This window comes from Loxodonta africana, chromosome 2 (assembly GCF_030014295.1).
Source record: "Loxodonta africana isolate mLoxAfr1 chromosome 2, mLoxAfr1.hap2, whole genome shotgun sequence".
NCBI lineage: Eukaryota > Metazoa > Chordata > Mammalia > Proboscidea > Elephantidae > Loxodonta > Loxodonta africana.
In genome coordinates this window covers 85,730,196-85,749,194 of record NC_087343.1, presented here as the reverse complement: position 1 = coordinate 85,749,194, position 18,999 = coordinate 85,730,196, and positions in this window count along the sequence as shown.

Below are 18,999 nucleotides of genomic sequence, written 5' to 3'. Positions count from 1 at the left end.
CTCCTATTACAGTGAAAAAAAAAAAAAAAATTACAGTTAGGATTAGTAAAATTTGTTCGACAACTCCTTTGGTATTTCAAGTGACATCTCTTAAAATATGACAACTTTGTTTGTGGCTAGTCACTTGCATGTATTTTTATCTTATCTCACCACCCAGATTGTTGACTCTGAAGACCCATCATAGCCAATTCATCTATTTTCCATACAGGATCTCACATAAGGCCTGGCCCAGGGAGACAGTCTATGGTAACTGTTAGACACATGGATTTGGGCCCAAAGCTGCCTGAGTTCAAATCCCACCTCTGCCACCCACATATTGTGTGTTCTTAATAAGATTTTTTTATTCTTGCTTTTCAAAAATAATTTATTTTTGTTCTTTCTAGTAATATACACAGGCAAAACATACACCGATTAAAGTTTCTACATCTACAATTCAGTGATATTGATTGCGCTCTTCAAGTTGTGCAACCATTCTCACCCTTCCTTATCGAGTTGTTCCCACCCCCTTTAACATAAACTCACTTGTCCCTAAGTTTCCTATCTATTCTTTTGAGTTGCTGTTGTCAATTTGATCCCATATGAATAGATCTTAAAAGAGTACAATGCTCAAGGCAGACATTCTTTACTAGTTAAGCTAAACTATTGTTTGGGTTTTAAGAAGACTTTCAGGGAATAATTTTGGTTTAAGGTTTAAAGATTATCTTAGGGCAACAGTTTCAGGGGTTCAACCAGCCTCCATGGCTCCAGAAAGCCTAATATCCGTGAGATCTTGAAATTCCATTCTGGATTTTCTTCCTTTTGATCAGGATTTTTCTATAGAATCTTTGATCAAAATGTTCAGTAATGGCAGCCGGTCACCATCCAATTCTTCTGGTCTCGTGGCATAGAAGGCAGTTGTTCAAAGAGGCAATTAAATACACTTTTCATTTTCTTCTCCTATTCTTGACTTTTCTTCTTCCTCTATTGTTTCAGGCAAACAGAGACCAATTGTTATGCCTTGGATGGCAACTTATAAGCTTTTAAGACCTCAGTCATTATGCAATGAGTAGGAGGTAGAACAGAAGCACTAAAACATGTTATTATGTGCAGTTGGCAACCAATGTCATGAAACTATGTGTATTAATCATTTAATGAGAAACTAGTTTGCTCTGTAAACCTTCCTTTAAAGTACAATAAAAAATTTTCTTTAAAAAAAAACACATATTATTAGGCCATTTAACTGGGATGTCCCATGAAACCATGACCCTAAACCTCCAAACCAAAGAAATCCCTTGAAGTTTTGATTGTACATAAGTAGCCTCAGCAGCTACTTTTTTTTTTTTTTTGTAAATGTATCTATCACACAACTTTTGCCAATTCAACTTTTTACAGGTGTACAACTCATTGACAGCAATTCCATAGGTCTCAGACCATAAAGAAGATAAAGAGTCTGACTCTGGACATAGGAGAAGAGAAGTTTTGCTAGGGGAAAGTTCAAGGGAGAAGAAGTGAGGTTTGAATAAATAAATGCTCTTACATTTCCTATGGGCTCCAGGTATAGCGCTGAGCAATATTACAAATCTGACCCTGCCTATCACCGCTCGGAATTCAACTGCCCAAATAATATTAGAATTCTTAGGGTTTGGCTTACTTTAAGTTTTGATTTTTACCAAGTTTAGCTGTGACCCATCTATAGCAGCATGGAAATTCAAAGGCTTTTTCAGCAGAGGAGAAACTCCACCACTGAACCCATTAAAAAAAAAAAAAAAAAAATCAGTGGATGTAACCCTGTTGTGAGCAGAGACCAGAGCATATGTAATTTGAGCTGAAGATCCAAAGCTCTGGAATGAGCTCTGGAATGTCTGGCAGGCAGGTAGTTGGTGGGCAAGGTGCTGGAAAAGTAAAATGCTTGAGATATTTCTTTTTGTTCAGGTAGTAATCAAAAGATTTATATAATAACATTGAATTGCATGTCATTTTCAATTCTTTGGGATGAGGTGATACTTGTAATGAAAATATTGCAAAGATTTTAGGAATCCCATGGTCTGGCCATGTGGTCCATGATGGTGTCTGATCATTATGGTAACAATCAAAAGAATGTTAGCCAAAGTTGGACCACACTTCGCTTTTCCCCAAGCCTGAATGCAGTGTGCCAGCTTCTACACCTGAGCTTAAAAGTAACAGTCGGTGTGGTGGGAATGAAGCGCACTTTCAGAATCCAAGGGAATGCGCCAATGGCTAGGCAAAGAAATCTTCTGAGGATGGAGAATTGGATAAGATCTATAGGGTATGAGATAGGAACATGGAGTGGTGAGAACGGTTAAAGCAATTGACTGCTAACCAAAAGGCTGGAGATTTGAACCCACCCAGAGGCACCTGGAAAGAAAACCCTGGATCTACTTCTAAGAAATCAGCCATTGAAAAATCCTATGGAGAACAGTTCTACTCTGGCACACATTGGGGTTGCCATGAGGCAGAGTCAACTTGACAGCAACTAGTACTGGTACTGGTACTGGTACTGGTACTGGTAGTCAGACCACAGTGAGGTTCTCCTGACTCACCATTCTGTGGATGCTTGATCTCTTCTCTAGGGTTCTGGACTTATTAAGAAAATCTCAAACAAGAGAACAAAGATAATTACTGTTACAGAACTAGTCCTTTTTGTAAATTATAGCCCAAATTAGCTCCCTCACAGCCAACCCAATAATTAAAACCCCCAGCCTCATTTTTATTCATTAAATGGAAGCCCTAAAGATAATGTTAATATGTCTTATGTTATTCAGGAATGGTGATACATGGAACTTTGATCCAGATGTGCAACAAAAATTTTCTAGAATGTTTGAATGCATTGTCTTTGGGAGACAAGCCCAGATGAGATGCCTTAGTAAAGACCCTGGGAACCAACACCAAGATGGAGACTTTCTACCAACAAATGTTATCTGAGTAAGGCCAAAGCATGATGGAGCCTCTTAATGCTCAAAAGACAGCACACCTGAGGCAGCGTTGTTTTATATAAACACTAGGAGGGATCACGGTAATATTATGCGTAATATCAGTCTCAGGCTCTAGAACCAGTTGCTATCGAGTCGATTCTGACTCATAGTGACCCTGTAGGACAGAGTAGAACTGCCCACAGGGTTTCCTAGGCTGTAATCTTTACGGAAGCAGACTGCCATATCATTCCACAGAGCTGCTTGTGGGCTCAAGCCACTGATCTTTCAGTTAGCAGCTAAGCACTTAATCACTGTGATACCAGGGCTCCTTAGAATCACAGAGATCAGGATTCAAATCCTAACTTCACGTTCATCAAAAGTTAAGACTTTGGGTAACTCTCTATTAGTTGGTGCCTCAGAATCCAATGCAAGTGTCCGTGGATGTCTTTGTCTGTAAATAGGGATGATAATAACAACGACAACAGTAATCACAATCGCAGCAGCTCCTACCACACAGGATTGTTGTGAGGATTAAGGTGTGTGAATTCACAATGGACGGTGCCTGGCACACAGTATGCATCCTCTAATTACCTATTATTATTCTCCTCCATCCCTGGCTGAGCTAGATCAGCAGATACCTCAATTATTTCTTAACAGCTCCTTCCTTTGATCATTTTTCTGTTATTGCCACCCTCACTCTTTTGTTTCTCATAAAGTTTATGATAATGGACAATAAAGTACTTCCTGTGGAATAGAGTCATTGAAATTTCCTAGGCTGGGGACAAGCTCAATTTCCCCGGGAAGGACCATCTGGCATTGCCCCAGGCTGTACTTTGGAGCCAGGAACATTGCCTGGCAATTGGCACCAAAGTGTGTTTCATTTTCTCTTCTAGAATTCAGTTGTCATATTTGATTCGAATTACAGTTTGAACTTTCTTTTAGTGTAGGAATCAGATGTGAAAATTAAGCTGGAAAAGCACATTCATCTTATAAAATCGTGGTTTCTATGAAGCAAAAATCTCTAAGTTTTGGCCAAGTCTGTGAATTCTGTGATGTTTCTATTAAGAAGACAATGTGTACCAGGAGATTAGAAAGGAAGCGTCAGAAATCCATGTGCCCTGGATGAGTTGGAATTGGCTGACAGCAATGGGTTTGGTTTGGTTTGGTAAGAGAAATAAACTCACAAGACTCCAGTCTGAGAATGTTTATTCTGGGTTGCATATATGTATTCATTTACTTTTATTTGCCTTTGTTTATATGAGTCATGTGGAGGTAACTGTCAGTGAGTTTATTTATATGACTCTATAGTGCTGTTATCTGCCTCTGAGATCATTACTGATGAGGAAATTAGCTTCTGTTGGTAAGCGTAGCAGTTTTCACTCACAGAGTACATCCATGTTTGTGTTACTCTAATTTCAAATACAAATTGGGAAGCACAGTAATTGTGGAAGAAAACAAGGAAACTAGATTATTGGTTACCTTTATGGAAGACAAAAAAGTCCTTGGAATATTTTAAACCTTATATTTTTTAATAGCAACTGAGGAAAATTGAGGAATTCCCTCCCAGCTCTGATGATTACTTTCCATTACCGACTTTGATGTTACCATTTCTGGAGTTAAAGAGCTGGATTTTAGTTCATGATCTGTGCCTTTTATGTCCTGTGCCATTACTGTAACCTGTCAGTTACCGAGGGGATGAACTCAAAAGACCACAGGGACTTTTTAAAAATATATTCAGTTACCTTAGTAATAGTGGTAAGGAATATTACTATTGAAATTGCTTTAAAATCAAGATACACAGAGTCCGCCTAGGGTGGACTTCTGCATACTCAGAAAGGGATTTTTCTGATTAGGATTGGCACAGTTGAACAGATATTGCGATGTTGGGAAATTTTGAATTTTCAGTCACTGAGACCTCCTTTGAACTTTATTACTAATTTTGCTGTATAACATAGTAATAGCCCCCCCCCCAAGCATTTTCTTATCTAAATTGTTGTAATGATCAAGAAAAAAAAGGAACTATTTTTAAGGTCCTCTATCAAGGTCATTTCTCTGATCAACCTTGGACGGACCCCACAGGAAGCAGCGGACCTCTCCTGGGCCACACCTATCCTGTGGAATGATTCAAAGCCAACCCTGGAGAGCTATTGCCCACTGAGGCCTGGCCTGCTGGAATATTCCCATTACAGCCACTCATGGCATCCTGCTTGGACAATGGAATATTACAATAGCATTTCCCTGCATATTTACAAAAAAAGAAAATTTGCCATCAAATTGACTTTGACTTATGGTGACACCATGTGTGACAGAGCAGAACTGTGTTCCATTAGATTTTCAATGATTGATTGCCAGGCCGTTCTTTCCAGGTGCCTCTGGGTGGACCTGAACCTCCAAAACTTCCTGATAGCTGCCGAGTACATTGTATCACCCAGGGACTCCTTGGGTTTATCTAGCAGGCTTTTATTTCAAAAACATCAAAATATGCTCGTATATGATAAAAACTCTCAGAAAAATAGGAATAGAAGGAAAATTTCTCAACATAATAAAGGGCATTTATACAAAGCCAACAGCCAACATCACCCTAAATGGAGAGAACCTGAAAACATTCCCATTGAGATCAGGAACCAGACAAGGATGCCCTTTATCACCATTCTTATTCAACATTGTGCTGGAAGTCCTAGCCAGAGCAATTAGGCTAGATAAAGAAATAAAGGGCATCCAGATTGGCAAGGAAGAAGTAAAAGTATCTCTATTTGCAGATGACATGATCTTATACACAGAAAACCCTAAGGAATCCTCCAGAAAACTACTGAAACTAATAGAAGAGTTCAGCAGAGTATCGGGATACAAGATAAATGTATAAAAATCAGTTGGATTCCTCTACACCAACAAAAAGAACACTGAAGAGGAAATCACCAAATCAATGCCATTTACAGTAGCCCCCAAGAAGATAAAATAAAAAAAAAAAGAAGATAAAATACTTAGGAATAAATCTTACCAGAGGTGTAAAAGACTTATACAAAGAAAACTACAATACACTTCTGCAAGAAACCAAAAGAAACTTACATAAGTGGAAGAACATACCTTGCTCATGAATGGGAAAACTTAACATTATAAAAATGTCTATTTTACCAAAAACGATCTACACATTTAATGCAATTCCGATCCAAATCCCAATGACATTCTTTAATGAGATGGAGAAACAAATCACCAATTTCATATGGAAGGGAAAGAGGTCCCAGATAAATAAGGCATTACTGAAAAAGAAGAACAAAGTTGGAGGCCTTACTTTACCTGATTTTAGAACCTATTATACCACCACAGAAGTCAAAACAGCCTGGTACTGGTACAACAAGAGATACATGGACCAATGGAACAGAATTGAGAATCCAGACATAAATCCATCCACATATGAGCAGCTGATATTTGACAAAGGCCCCAAATCAGTTAAATGGGGGAAAAGACAGTCTTTTTAACAAATGGTGCTGGCATAACTGGAGACCCACTTGCAAAAAAATGAAACAAGGCCCATACCTCACTCCATGCACAAAAACTAATTCAAAATGAATCAAAGACCTAAATATAAACTCTAAAATGATAAAGATCATGGAATAAAAAATAGGGACAACATTAGGAGCCCTAATACATGGCATAAATAGTATAGAAAACATCATAAAGAACGTAGAAGAAAAACTAGATAACTGGGAGCTCCTAAAAATCAAACACCTATGCTCATCCAAAGACTTCACCAACAGAGTAAAAAGATTACCTACAGACTGGGAAAAGTTTTTAGCTATGACATTTCTGATCAGCGCCTGATCTCTAAAATCTACATAATATTGCAAAAACTCAACTGCAAAAAGACAAATAACCCAATTAAAAAATGGGCAAAAGATATGAATAGACACTTCACTGAAGAAGACATTCAGGTAGCTAACAGATATATGAGGAAATGTTCACGATCATTAGCCATTAGAGAAATGCAGATCAAAACTACAATGAGATTTCATCTCACTCCAACAAGGCTGGCATTAATCCAAAAAACACAAAGTAATAAATGTTGGAGAGGCTATGGAGAGATTGGAACACTTCTACACTGCCAATGGGAATGTCAACTAGTACAACCACTTTGGAAATTGATTTGGCACTTCCTTAAAAAGCTAGAAATAGAACTACCATATGATCCAGCAATCCCACTCCTTGGAATAGATCCTAGAGAAATAAGAGCCTTTACGCGAACAGATATATGCACACCCATGTTTATTGCAGCACTGTTTACAATAGCAAAAAGGTGGAAGCAACCAAGGTGCCCATCAGCAGATGAATGGATAAATAAGTTATGGTATATTCACGCAACGGAATACTACGCATCAATAAAGAACAGTGAGGAATCTGTGAAACATTTCATAACATGGAGGAACCTGGAAGGCATTATACTGAGTGAAATTAGTCAGTTGCAAAAGGACAAATATTGTATAAGACCACTACTATAAGAAGTTGAGAAATAGTTTAAACTGAGAAGAAAACATTCTGTTGTGGTTACGAGAGGGGGAGGGGGGGAGGGTGGGAAAGGGGTATCCCCTAATTAGATAGTAGATAAGAACTACTTTAGTTGAAGGGAAAGAAGCACACAGTACAGGGGAGGTCAGCACAATTGGACTAAACCAAAAGCAAAGAAGTTTCCTGAATAAACTGAATGCTTCAAAGGCCAGCGTAGCAGGGGCAGGGGTCTGGAGACCATGGTTTCAGGGGACATCTAAGTCAATTGGCATAATAAAATCCATTAAGAAAACATTCTGCATCCCACTTTGAAGAGTGGCACCTGGGGTCTTAAACGCTAGCAAGGAGCCATCTAAGATGCATCAATTGGTCTGAACATACCTGGATCAAAGGAGAATGAAGAACACCAAGGACACAAGATGATTATGAGCCCAAGAGACAGAAAGGGCCACATGAACCAGCAACTACATCATTCTGAGACCAGAAGAACTAGATGGTGCCTGGCTACAACCAATGACAGCCCTGACAGGGAACCCAACAGAGAATCCCCGAGGGAGCAGGAGAGCAGTGGGATACAGACCCCAAATTCTCATAAGACCAGACTTAGTGATCTGAGACAGGAAGGACCCTGGTGGTCATGGCCCCCAGACCTTCTGTTGCCCCAGGACAGGAACCATTCCCAAAGCCAACTCTTCAGACATGGATTGGACTGGACAATGGGTTGGAGAGGGATGCTGGTGAGGAGTGAGCTTCTTGGATCAAGTGGACACTTGAGACTATGTTGGCATCTCCTGCCTGGAGGGGAGATGAGAGGGTAGAGGGGGTTAGAAGCTGGCGAAAAGAACACGAAAAGAGAGAGTGGAGGGAGAGAGCAGACTGTCTCATTAGGGGGAGAATAATTGGGAGTGTGTAGCAAGGTGTATATGAGCTTTTGTGTGAGAGACTGACTTGATTTGTAAACTTTCACTTAAAGCACAATAAAAATTATTAAAAAAAAAAAAAGTGCTCATATATCAGCTTGCAAGAATGGCCTTTAGGAAGTCATGGAGATCATGGATCTCAAAACACTGATTTACAAAAAGTTTCACTGGCCCTCTGTGAAGTGAGAAAAATAGGGACAATGTAGCGAGTTTGTAATATAACTGCATTTACTAAATTTTAAAAGCCTGTACTTTATTTTGAGATTTTTGTCCTATTTTAAAAATTAAAATATGTTTTTATTATTATTAAATGAGAGTGATTGTAGATAGCATATTTTTAAAACATGTTTAGCAAAATAACTGACAACTCAAGTTGTCCTCAAGGCCCTACCATCATCCCCACTAAAAAAAAAATCTTTGAATCTACTCATCTGGTCTTTCTGCAACTACACGGTATCTAAGCAGATTTGAGGTATGCTGTCTTCTCCACTGCATTAAGAACCTTGCAGGAAAAAGAATCATGCTTCACTCACCTTTGTGTTTTGTATTCACTGTCAGCGTTTGGCACTTTGCATATAGTAGGTGCTCAATTAAAGCTTGTTGCATTGAGGAGGAGGTGGAGCCAAGATGGCCGAGTAGACAGACATTTCCATCGAGCCCTCTTTACAACAAAGACCAAAAAAACAAGTGAAACGAGTATATTTGTGACAAGCTGGAAGCCCTGAGCATCAAAGGCAAGCTTAGACAAAGAACTGAGGGGAAGGGGGAGGAAGAGGCCGTTCAGAAGTGGAGAGGAGTTACCGAACCTGAATCACGGGGAGACCTTAGGCACCATTCCCGGAGCAACAGTGGCGGCGGGCTGGTCCTAGCACTCGGCCTCAGTTTCCTCAGGGAGAATCAGGCAGCCAGCCACACAGCCTCCTTACACCTCCGGAACCTGAGGAGAACGCACTCTGGGCAAAAGCTAAGTACTCGCATATATTTTACCATGCTCCCTCCCCCACCCCCAAGCCGGCTTCAGCGGCTGAATCCCTGGACCTGAGATAGACTCTGGTGAGCACCTAGAGCCATCCTCCCGGCCTTGGGGAAGGAAAAAATTTGCAACTGGGGGGAAAAGATAATTTGCTAGCTCCATTAACGGGGGGGAGCTCAGGACAGAAGCAGCTCCTGTCCAGGCATAAACCATCCGTGGACCTTGAGTACCTTTCCCTTCTGCGTGGATCTGTGTGGGCCTATTTCGGGAGAATAGGCCCTTGTTGGCAAACTCCAACCATTTCAGCTGTGGGTGTTTGATGTTTGACATTGCTTTGCCTATTAAACAAGGTCCTCACCTACCCACATCAGGGACCTAAGGACTGGTAGCTCCACTCAGGTCACCCAGCCACCCACGACAGGGGTCCAAAACTTTGGGTGCCCATGGTCCCTGTGCAGAACCCACCCACGAGCACACTCTAGGGAACAGAGACATGTTTTCTTCAGAGACACTTGGGGGTCAGTTCTCAGCCCCCCACCTTGTTCAGAGTGTGACCCCCTGCTGCAATTAGATACAAGTATATACACCAATCACCCCTGCCCCTCTAAGACTGTAGGACAGAGCCTGTGCTACACACTTGATATCAGCTACCTGGAAACCTAAGCTGAATTCATACAAGAAAACTGAATGGACTCCTAGACTGATTTACCTGATAACAGCTCTAGCCAGCTGGGGACAGGATGCCAGAGCTCCAAAGGTGAAAATAATCAAGCTAGCTCACTCAAGCAACCCATAGGGGTATACCAAAACAAAACAAGGCAAGCAGCTATGACACAGTAAGCAAGCATAAACTAATACAACAACTTATAGATGGCTCGGAGACAACAGTCAATATCAAGCCACATAAAGAAACAGACCATGATCACCTCAACAGGCTCTCAAAACAAAGAATCCAGGGATCTCCTAAATGAAAGTGCATTCCTGGAATTACCAGATGCAGAATACAAAAGTTTGCTATGCAGAACCCTTCAAGACATCAGGAAGGAAATGAGGCAATAAGCAGAACAAGCCAAGGAACACACAGATAAAGCAACTGAAGAAATTAGAAAGATTATTCAGAAACATAATGAAAATTTTAATAAGCTGGAAAAATCCGTAGACAGCAATCAGAAATTTAGAAGATAAACAATAAAATTACAGAATTAGATAACTCAATAGGAAGAGGAGCAGAACTGAGCAAGTAGAAGCTAGAATTTCTGAACTTGAAGGTAAATCTCTTCGCATCAATATATCTGAAGAAAAATCAGATAAAAGAATTTAAAAAAATAAAGAAACCTTAAGAATCATGTGGGACTCTATCAAGAGAAATAACTACGAGTGATTGGAGTACCAGAACAGGGAGGGATAACAGAAAATATAGAGACAGTTGTTGAAGACTTGTTGGCAGAAAACTTCCCTGATATTGTGAAAGATGAGAAGATATCTATCCAAGATGCTCATTGAACTCCACATAATGTAGATCTTAAAAGAAAGTCACCAAGACATATCATAATCAAGCTTGCCAAAACCAAAGACAAAGAGACAATTATAAGAGCAGCGAGGGATAAATGAAAAGTCACCTACAAAGGAGAGCCAATAAGAATAAACTCGGACTAGTCGGCAGAAACCATGCAGCAAGAAGGCAATAGGATGACATATTTAAAAAATTGAAGGAAAAAAATTGCCTGCCAAGAATCATATATCCATCAAAACTGTCTCTTAAATATGAAGGTAAAATTAAGACATTTCCAGATAAACACAAGTTGAGGGAATTCGTAAAAACCAAACCAAAACTACAAGAAATACTAAAGGGAGTTCTTTGGTTAGAAAATCAATAATATCAGGTATCAACATAAAGCTCGTTGCATTGACTGTGAAGCAACCTTCATTCATAAAGAAAACATCCCAAAGGGAGGTAGAAGACAGCCTTTATTTCACAGTTGTTTATAACAGTGAGATACAGTGCAAAGAGATATGCAGCGAGAGACTTGGGTGGACTCCTGGTTCTGCCATGTTCCCACGATCCTCTTAAGTTTTGGGTACCTTGGTTTCCTGGCCCATAAAATGTAGAAGATAATATCTGCTTTGCTACTCCATAGATTTGGCGGTCAGGATCGGATGTGTATGTAGCGGACTATTCTTTGTCTTCCTAGCACCCTCTTTTGCCCCAATTCAGGATCCTCCCTGCCTCCCATTATACCATTCTGGGGCAGCCAGTAACAGTGCCCCATCTCCTGACTTTAAGGCTGGATTACAAAGCTGATTGTGGGGTCAGCAGCCACATTCATCTCTGTGTAGTGGAAGCCTATATGTAGTTGGAGCCTGAGGGAGTTAGCCATACAGAGATAAAACTAGTGGCTAGCCTTCATTAAGTACTCACTATGCACCAGACACTGTCCTAAGCACTTCCACACAAGAACTCTGTGCGATAGGTGCTGTTATTGTCATCCTCACTGTCAGAGAATAAAACTGAGGCACAGCTAGTAAGTGGGAGAAGCCTACATCATGCTGCCTTTCAAGGCTAAAGGACAAGAGGTAGAGTAAGTCCTAACAAAGCCTCCCTAGATCTTCTTTTGTCTTTCACAGTTACACGAGACAACAACTAGTTGCTGTCGAGCCGATTACAACTCACGGAGACCCCATGTGTGTCAGAGTAGAACTGTGCTCCATACATTTTCAGTGATGGACTTTTCAGAAACACATTACCAGGCCTTTCTTCTGAGGTACCTCTGGATGAACTTAAACCTCCAACCTTTTGTTTAGCAACTGAGCATGTTAACCTTTTGCACCACCCAAGGACTCCCACATAAGCCAGTAGACCTTCTTATTGCTCATGCTAGTTGTTATTCTTAGGCCAGTTCTCAGAATTATAGAAGATCAGAACTGTAAGGGGTGTGAAGAACATATGCTTCATCCCTTTATGAGGATAAGGAAACTGAAGTCCTGTGACTTGTACACACAAAGCCACATGTTCCTAACATCTTTCGTATATAGCCTTATACCCTACTACTTCCTCTCACAAACCTTCTACACAATCTCTCTCAAACACACCCAGACATTCCTACTGTCATGCTATTGCCCTCCTCTGGCCATTTGAATACTACCATCCATCCAATTCCATCCCTTCTGTAAGTCATTGTGATCCCTCCAGCACACAGTTCTCTCTCTTTCCTCTGGATCACCATAGCAGCGTCTGTACCAATCAACTGTATTCACAGGCTGCTTACTGGAATCCTTAGTGTTGATATTTAACTCTGGCCTCTATTTAACTCAGAATCCCTGGGTGGTGCAAACAGCTAATGTGCTCAGCATCTAACCAAAAGGTTGTGGTTCAAGTCCACCCCAGAAGTGCTTCGGAAGATAGACCTGGTGATCTACTTCTGAAAAATCAGCCCCTGGAAACTTTATGGAGAATAGCTCTACTCTGACATACATGGGGTTGCCATGAGTCAGGGCCCACTCAACGACAACTGGTTTATTGGCTTCTATATAATTCATATTATCTTCATCAATTCTTCCTTTTGCTTTAGCTGCTCGATGCTCAAGAGCAAGTTTCAGAGTCTCCTCTGACATCCATCTTGGTCTTTTCTTTCTTTCCTGTCTTTTCAATGACTTCTTGCTTTCTTCATGGATGATGTCCTTGATGTCATTCCACAACTAGTTTGGTCTTCAGTCACTAGTGTTCAATGTATCAAATCTATTCTTCAGATGGTCCCTAAATTCAGGTGGGATATACTCAAGGTCATATTTTGGCTCTCATGGACTTGCTCTGATTTCTTCCATTTCAGTTTGAACTTGCATATGAGCAATTGATGGTCTGTTGCACAGTCGGCCCCTGGCCTTGCCTGACTGATGATATTGAGCTTTTCTATCGTCTCTTTCCACAGATGTAGTCAATCTGATTTCTGTGTGTTCCATCTGGCGAGGTCCATGTGTATAGTCACCACTTATGTTGGTGAAAGAAGGTATTTGCAATGGAGAAGTCATTGGCTTTGCAAAATTCTATCATTCAATCTCCGGCATTGTTTCTATCACCAAGGCCATATTTTCCAATTACTGATTCTTCTTCTTTGTTTCCAACTTTTGCATTCCAGTCCCCAGTAATTATCAAAGCATCTTGATTGCATGTTCAATCAATTTCAGACTGCAGAAGCTGATAAAAATCTTCTATTTCTTCATCTTTGGCCCTAGTGGTTGGTGCATAAATTTGAATAATAGCCGTATTAACTGGTCTTCCTTGTAGGCATATGGATATTATCCTACCACTGACAGCGTTGTACTTCAGGATAGATCTTGAAACATTCTTTTTGATGATGAATGCAACACCATTCCTCTTCAAACTGTCATTCCCAGCATAGTAGACTATATGTCCGAGTCAAAATGGACAATACCAGTCCATTTTAGCTCACTAATGCCTAGGATATCGACATTTGTGCATTCCATTTCATTTTTGATGATTTGCAATTTTCCTAGATTCATACTTCATACATTCCAGTTCCAATTATTAATGGATGTTTGCAGCTGTTTCTTCTCATTTTGAGTTGCCCCAAAATGAGTAAAAGAACTGAACAGAAGATTTCAAAGGGCCTCTCGAGAAGACAAAGTAAAGTATTATAATGACATGTGCAAAAAGCTGGAGATCGAAAACCATAAGGGAAGAACACGCTTGGCATTTCTCAAGCTGAAAGAACTGAAGAAAAAATTCAAGCCTCAACTTGCAATAGTGAAGGATTCCATGGGGAAAATATTAAAAGATGCCAGAAGCATCAAAAGAAGATGGAAGGAATACGCAGAGTCATTATACCAAAAGGAACTAGTTGATATTCAACCATTTCAAGAGGTGGCATATGATCAGGAACTGATGGTACCGAAGGAAGAAGTCCAAGCTGCTCTGAAGGCATTGGTGAAAAACAAGGCTCCAGGAATTGATGGAATATCAACTGAGATGTTTCAACAAACAGATGCATCACTGGAGGTGCTCACGTGCCTATGCCAAGAAATATGGAAGACAGCTTCCTGGCCAACTGACTGGAAGAGATCCATATTTATGCCTATTCCCAAGAAAAGCAATCCAACCGAATGTGGAAATTATAGAGCAATATCATTAATATCACACGCAAGCAAAATTTTGCTGAAGATCATTCAAAAATGGGTGCAGCAGTATATCGACAGGGAACTGCCAGAAATTCAGGCTGGTTTCAGAAGAGGATGTGGAACCAGGGATTTCATTGCTGTTGTCAGATGGATCCTGGCTGAAAGCAGAGAATACCAGAAGGATGTTTACCTGTGTTTTATTGACTATGCCAAGGCATTCGACTGTGTGGATCATAACAAACTATGGATAACCCTGTGAAGAATGGGAATTCCAGAACACTTAATTGTGCTCATGAGGAACCTTTACATAGATCAAGATGTGGTTGTTCAGAGAGAACAAGGGGATACTGATTGGTTTAAAGTCAGGAAGGGTGTGCGTCAGGGTTGTATTCTTTCACCATACCTATTTAATCTGTATGCTGAGCAAATAATCCAAGAAGCTGGACTATATGAAGAAGAATGGGGCATCAGGATTGGAGGAAGACTCATTAACAACCTGCATTATGCAGATGACACAACCTTGCTTGCTGAAAGTGAAGAGGATTTGAAGCACTTACTAATGAAGATCAAAGACCACAGCCTTCAGTATGGATTACACCTCAACATAAAGAAAACAAAAATCCTCACAACTGGACCAATGAGCAACATCATGATAAACAGAGAAAAGATTGAAGTTGTCAAGGATTTCATTTTACTTGGATCCACAATCAACAGCCATGGAAGCAGCAGTCAAGAAATCAAAAGACGCATTGCATTGGGCAAATCTGCTGCAAAGAACCTCTTTAAAGTGTTGAAGAGCAATGATGTCACCCTGAAGACTAAGGTGTGCCTGACCCAAGCCATGGTATTTTCAGTCACATTATATGCATGTGAAAGCTGGAAGACTGAAAAATTTGTGCCTTTGAATTGTGATGTTGGCGAAGAATACTGAATATACCACGGACTGCCAAAAGAACAAACAAATCTGTTTCAGAAGAAGTAGAACCAGAATGCTTCTTAGAAGCAAGGATGACGAGACTGCGTCTTACATACTTTGGATATGTTGTCAGGAGGGATCAGTCCCTGGAGAAGGACATCATGCTTGGCAGAGTACTGGGTCAGCAGAAAAGAGGAAGACCCTCAACAAGGTGGATTGACACAGTGGCTGCAACGATGAGCTCAAGCATAACAACGATTGAAATGATGGCTCAGGACCGGGCAGTGTCTCGTTCTGTTGTGCATAGGGTCGTTATGAATCGGAACCGACTGGACGGTACCTAACAACAACGACATAACTCACGTACCTAATCCTTGATTCCCATCTTGACTGAGACAGGACATTTTCTTTTTCTTCTGTAGTTTCCAAAGCAGCTAGCACCAATGCGTTCTGAGGGTTGACCCTTACTCTGTTGTTACTCATCTTTCTCTCATCCATGCTCCCTATCCCCCCTCTCTAAGAAGGTCAGTAGTCCCTCACCTTATTACTGTTCTACCAGAGTGGCCCAAACACCATGCCCAGGTCTGATCCAGTTCTGGGTTTGGTGACACTGAAGTCTGCCAGCCACAGCTGAGAGTGGGAAAAACCCAGGCACTGGGCACCCCATGACAAAGAAGCTGCCATTTGGGACTGTGATAACCCTTCTATGCAAACTAGACCACTGTATAACCTAGATACGTCACTGTAAATCTTTATTGAGTGAACAGCTCCAGTGTCATCAAAGTTACATCTAAGCTTCTTTTCTTACAAGGCAGTTGTCAGGAACCTCAAGAGGAATAGCATGTTATTTAGCTGTGAACATTTGGAAAAGATGAAATATAGGAAAAGTAGTGTCCAAAATTCAAAATATTGAATGAAAATCTATATTAGGCCTTCTAATTAAATGAACAAAACATTTGGTCTTTTTCAGTCAGGGTGAGAGACTTTGGGTTTTTTTAGTATCTAATATATATTTTAATATATGTCAGGCACCCCACTGGGTTCTTTAAAAACTTCCTGACAGCACTTTAAAGCAAAAACTGTTCCATGTTATAGTTTAGGAAACTAACGCTCACAGAGCGAAGGGAAGTGGGAAGTGACAGAGAGCACATAACCATTTAGACTCAAAATGCCTTATTTCATATCCTTTTTTTACAAGAACAGGAAATAAATGAGATCATCAATAGTATGTGTATGTTTATTCCATTATGCTTTAGATGATGTTGTCTTAATGCAAATTACAGCAAAGATTCTTCATTGATAAAGATTTAAATTATTCCAATATTGAAACAGCATAATTTTTCTTATTATAGAAGTAGATGTTCCTTATTAAAAAAAAAAAAAGACAGTAGCACAAATATAATGAACAGAATAAAAATCACTAATACCTTTCCTCCACCCAGGAATAAGAATGGTAAAGGATTCTTTAAAAATTTTAAATTCCTCTCCATTGCAAAGGATCTGGAGCCACCCCTAAGAAATGTTAACCGTATAAGGCAAGCTTTTCTTTCGGCCAGTGTGTTGCTGTCTCTTGGCAGAGGGTTTGAGATCACCAACAAAAGACCATGCACAGACACACACACACACGCACACACACACACATATGCTCTAACAATGCATGGAAAACACTTTACTCACATAGAGAAGAGACAGAGTGAGAACAGTTTCACTAGTGGGCACTGGGCTCCCGTGGCCAGTAGGCTCATCCCTCACACGGCCAGTGTAGGGCAGATGTTCTAAGTTCACCCCTTTTGTGATGTAGTACGACAGACCCTGTTCCCTCCCTGCTGGAAACAGATACAGAAGTGGGGTTGGCCAGCTGGCATATGGTGCCCACACATGTATAAGAGACAGAGAAAGTTACTGTGTACCCAGAACAGGGGAAAGGTTTCTCTGTTAAGAGAAGGAACTAAGAGAAAGAAGGTGACCCAATTTCCAGTCTCCTTATCATAGAATGTTCTGGGCCCAAGGCTTTTACTTGGGTATCCTGGATGGGAAGCATAGAGGAGGAAGCAGGTCGTCCCCCAACACTATCTTTTCATATTAGTTTCATTGATTTTTGAGAGGAAAGAGGGATCAAAGTCATCATATTGGCTAAATTTCATACCAGTTCACTGCAATTTTCAGTCTAAACTGCTATATGCACCTAAATTGAGAGTTTCCCCCTTTGTACCCAGAAGACTCAAAGTGGGAACAGTATCACTGAGTTGATCAGGTAATCAAAACAAATGGGACACTGCAGGGCAGGGAGGACTACTGTAAGTGTCAGAGAAAGAAAGTGCTGTTGTTCTAAACCTAGTGAAGTCATCCTGTCCTCCATGTAAACAGAGGCTTCATTTCTTATATAAATAGCAGGGTTCCTGCTCAATGTCGAGGGTCTAAGAAGCAAATAAAAGAAAGCCAAATATGTGTATTTTCTAGTTATGCTGTTGGCTGACAGCACCTATAATCCAAACCAACATATTATTTATATGGAAAAAAGAGGCATATTTTACCTCCCATAACAAGCTATACTAGGGAATTGCTATATTACATACATGTAGAGCCAATATTTATAATTTAAAAGGATGGGACTATCTAAGTACTGAAAAAAAAACATAAAACAGCAAAAAAATTGAAAGAGGGAGGCCTTTCGAATTTGAGTTCTTTTGCCTCAATAGGGAAGTTTTGCCCTGAGGTTGGTAAGAACAGTTTTTGGGCAGCCAGGTTTGTCCTTGGTCATGATGAAATAAAGGAAGGGTGAAAAAGCCTCAGTGGAAACACCATCAGACGATGTGGAGGTTTCAAAAAGGACATATACGTCTGAGAGAGAAGAGGGCTAGCAAGTGAGCACGTGGGTGACAACTCCTAATTCTTTTGTTGGTATGTGTTGGTGGGGGGAAAAATATACACAACATAATTTTGCCATTTTAACCATTTTAATGTGTACTTTTTAAAAGTCCCATTTTAACCAGGGACCTGATAGTTATCAACCAGGCAACTATCTCATTGTAGTTTTGATTTGGTCCCTAGGTGGAGAATGGTTTACACTCCATTGCTAACCTACAGGTTGACAGTTTGAACCCACCCCGTGGAATCAGGGAAGAAAAGGCCTGGAGATCTGCTTCCGTTAAGATTACAGCCAAGAATACCTTGTGGAGCAGTCCTACTCTGTAACACATAGGGTCACCATGAGTGGGAATCTACTCAATGGCAACTAACAACATGTTTTTATTTGCATTTTTCTAATGAGTAAGGAAGACCAAAGAAGGATTGATGCATTTGAATTACAGAGTTGTCAAAGAATATTGAATATTGAATATACCATGGACTCCCAGAAGAACAAACAAATCTGTATTGGAAGAAGTACAGCCAGAATGCTCCTTAGAAGCAAGGATGGCAAGACTATGTCTCACGTACTTCGGACATGTTATCAGAAAGGACCAGTCACTGGAGAAGGACATCATGCTTGGTGAAGTAGGTCAGTGAAAAAGAGGAAAACCTCGTGTAAACCCTGGTGGTGTAGTGGGTAAGGGTTCAGCTGTTAACCAAAAGGTCAGCAGTTTGAACCCATCGGGTGCTCCTTGGAAACCCTATGGGCCAGTCCTACTCTGTCCTGTAGGATTG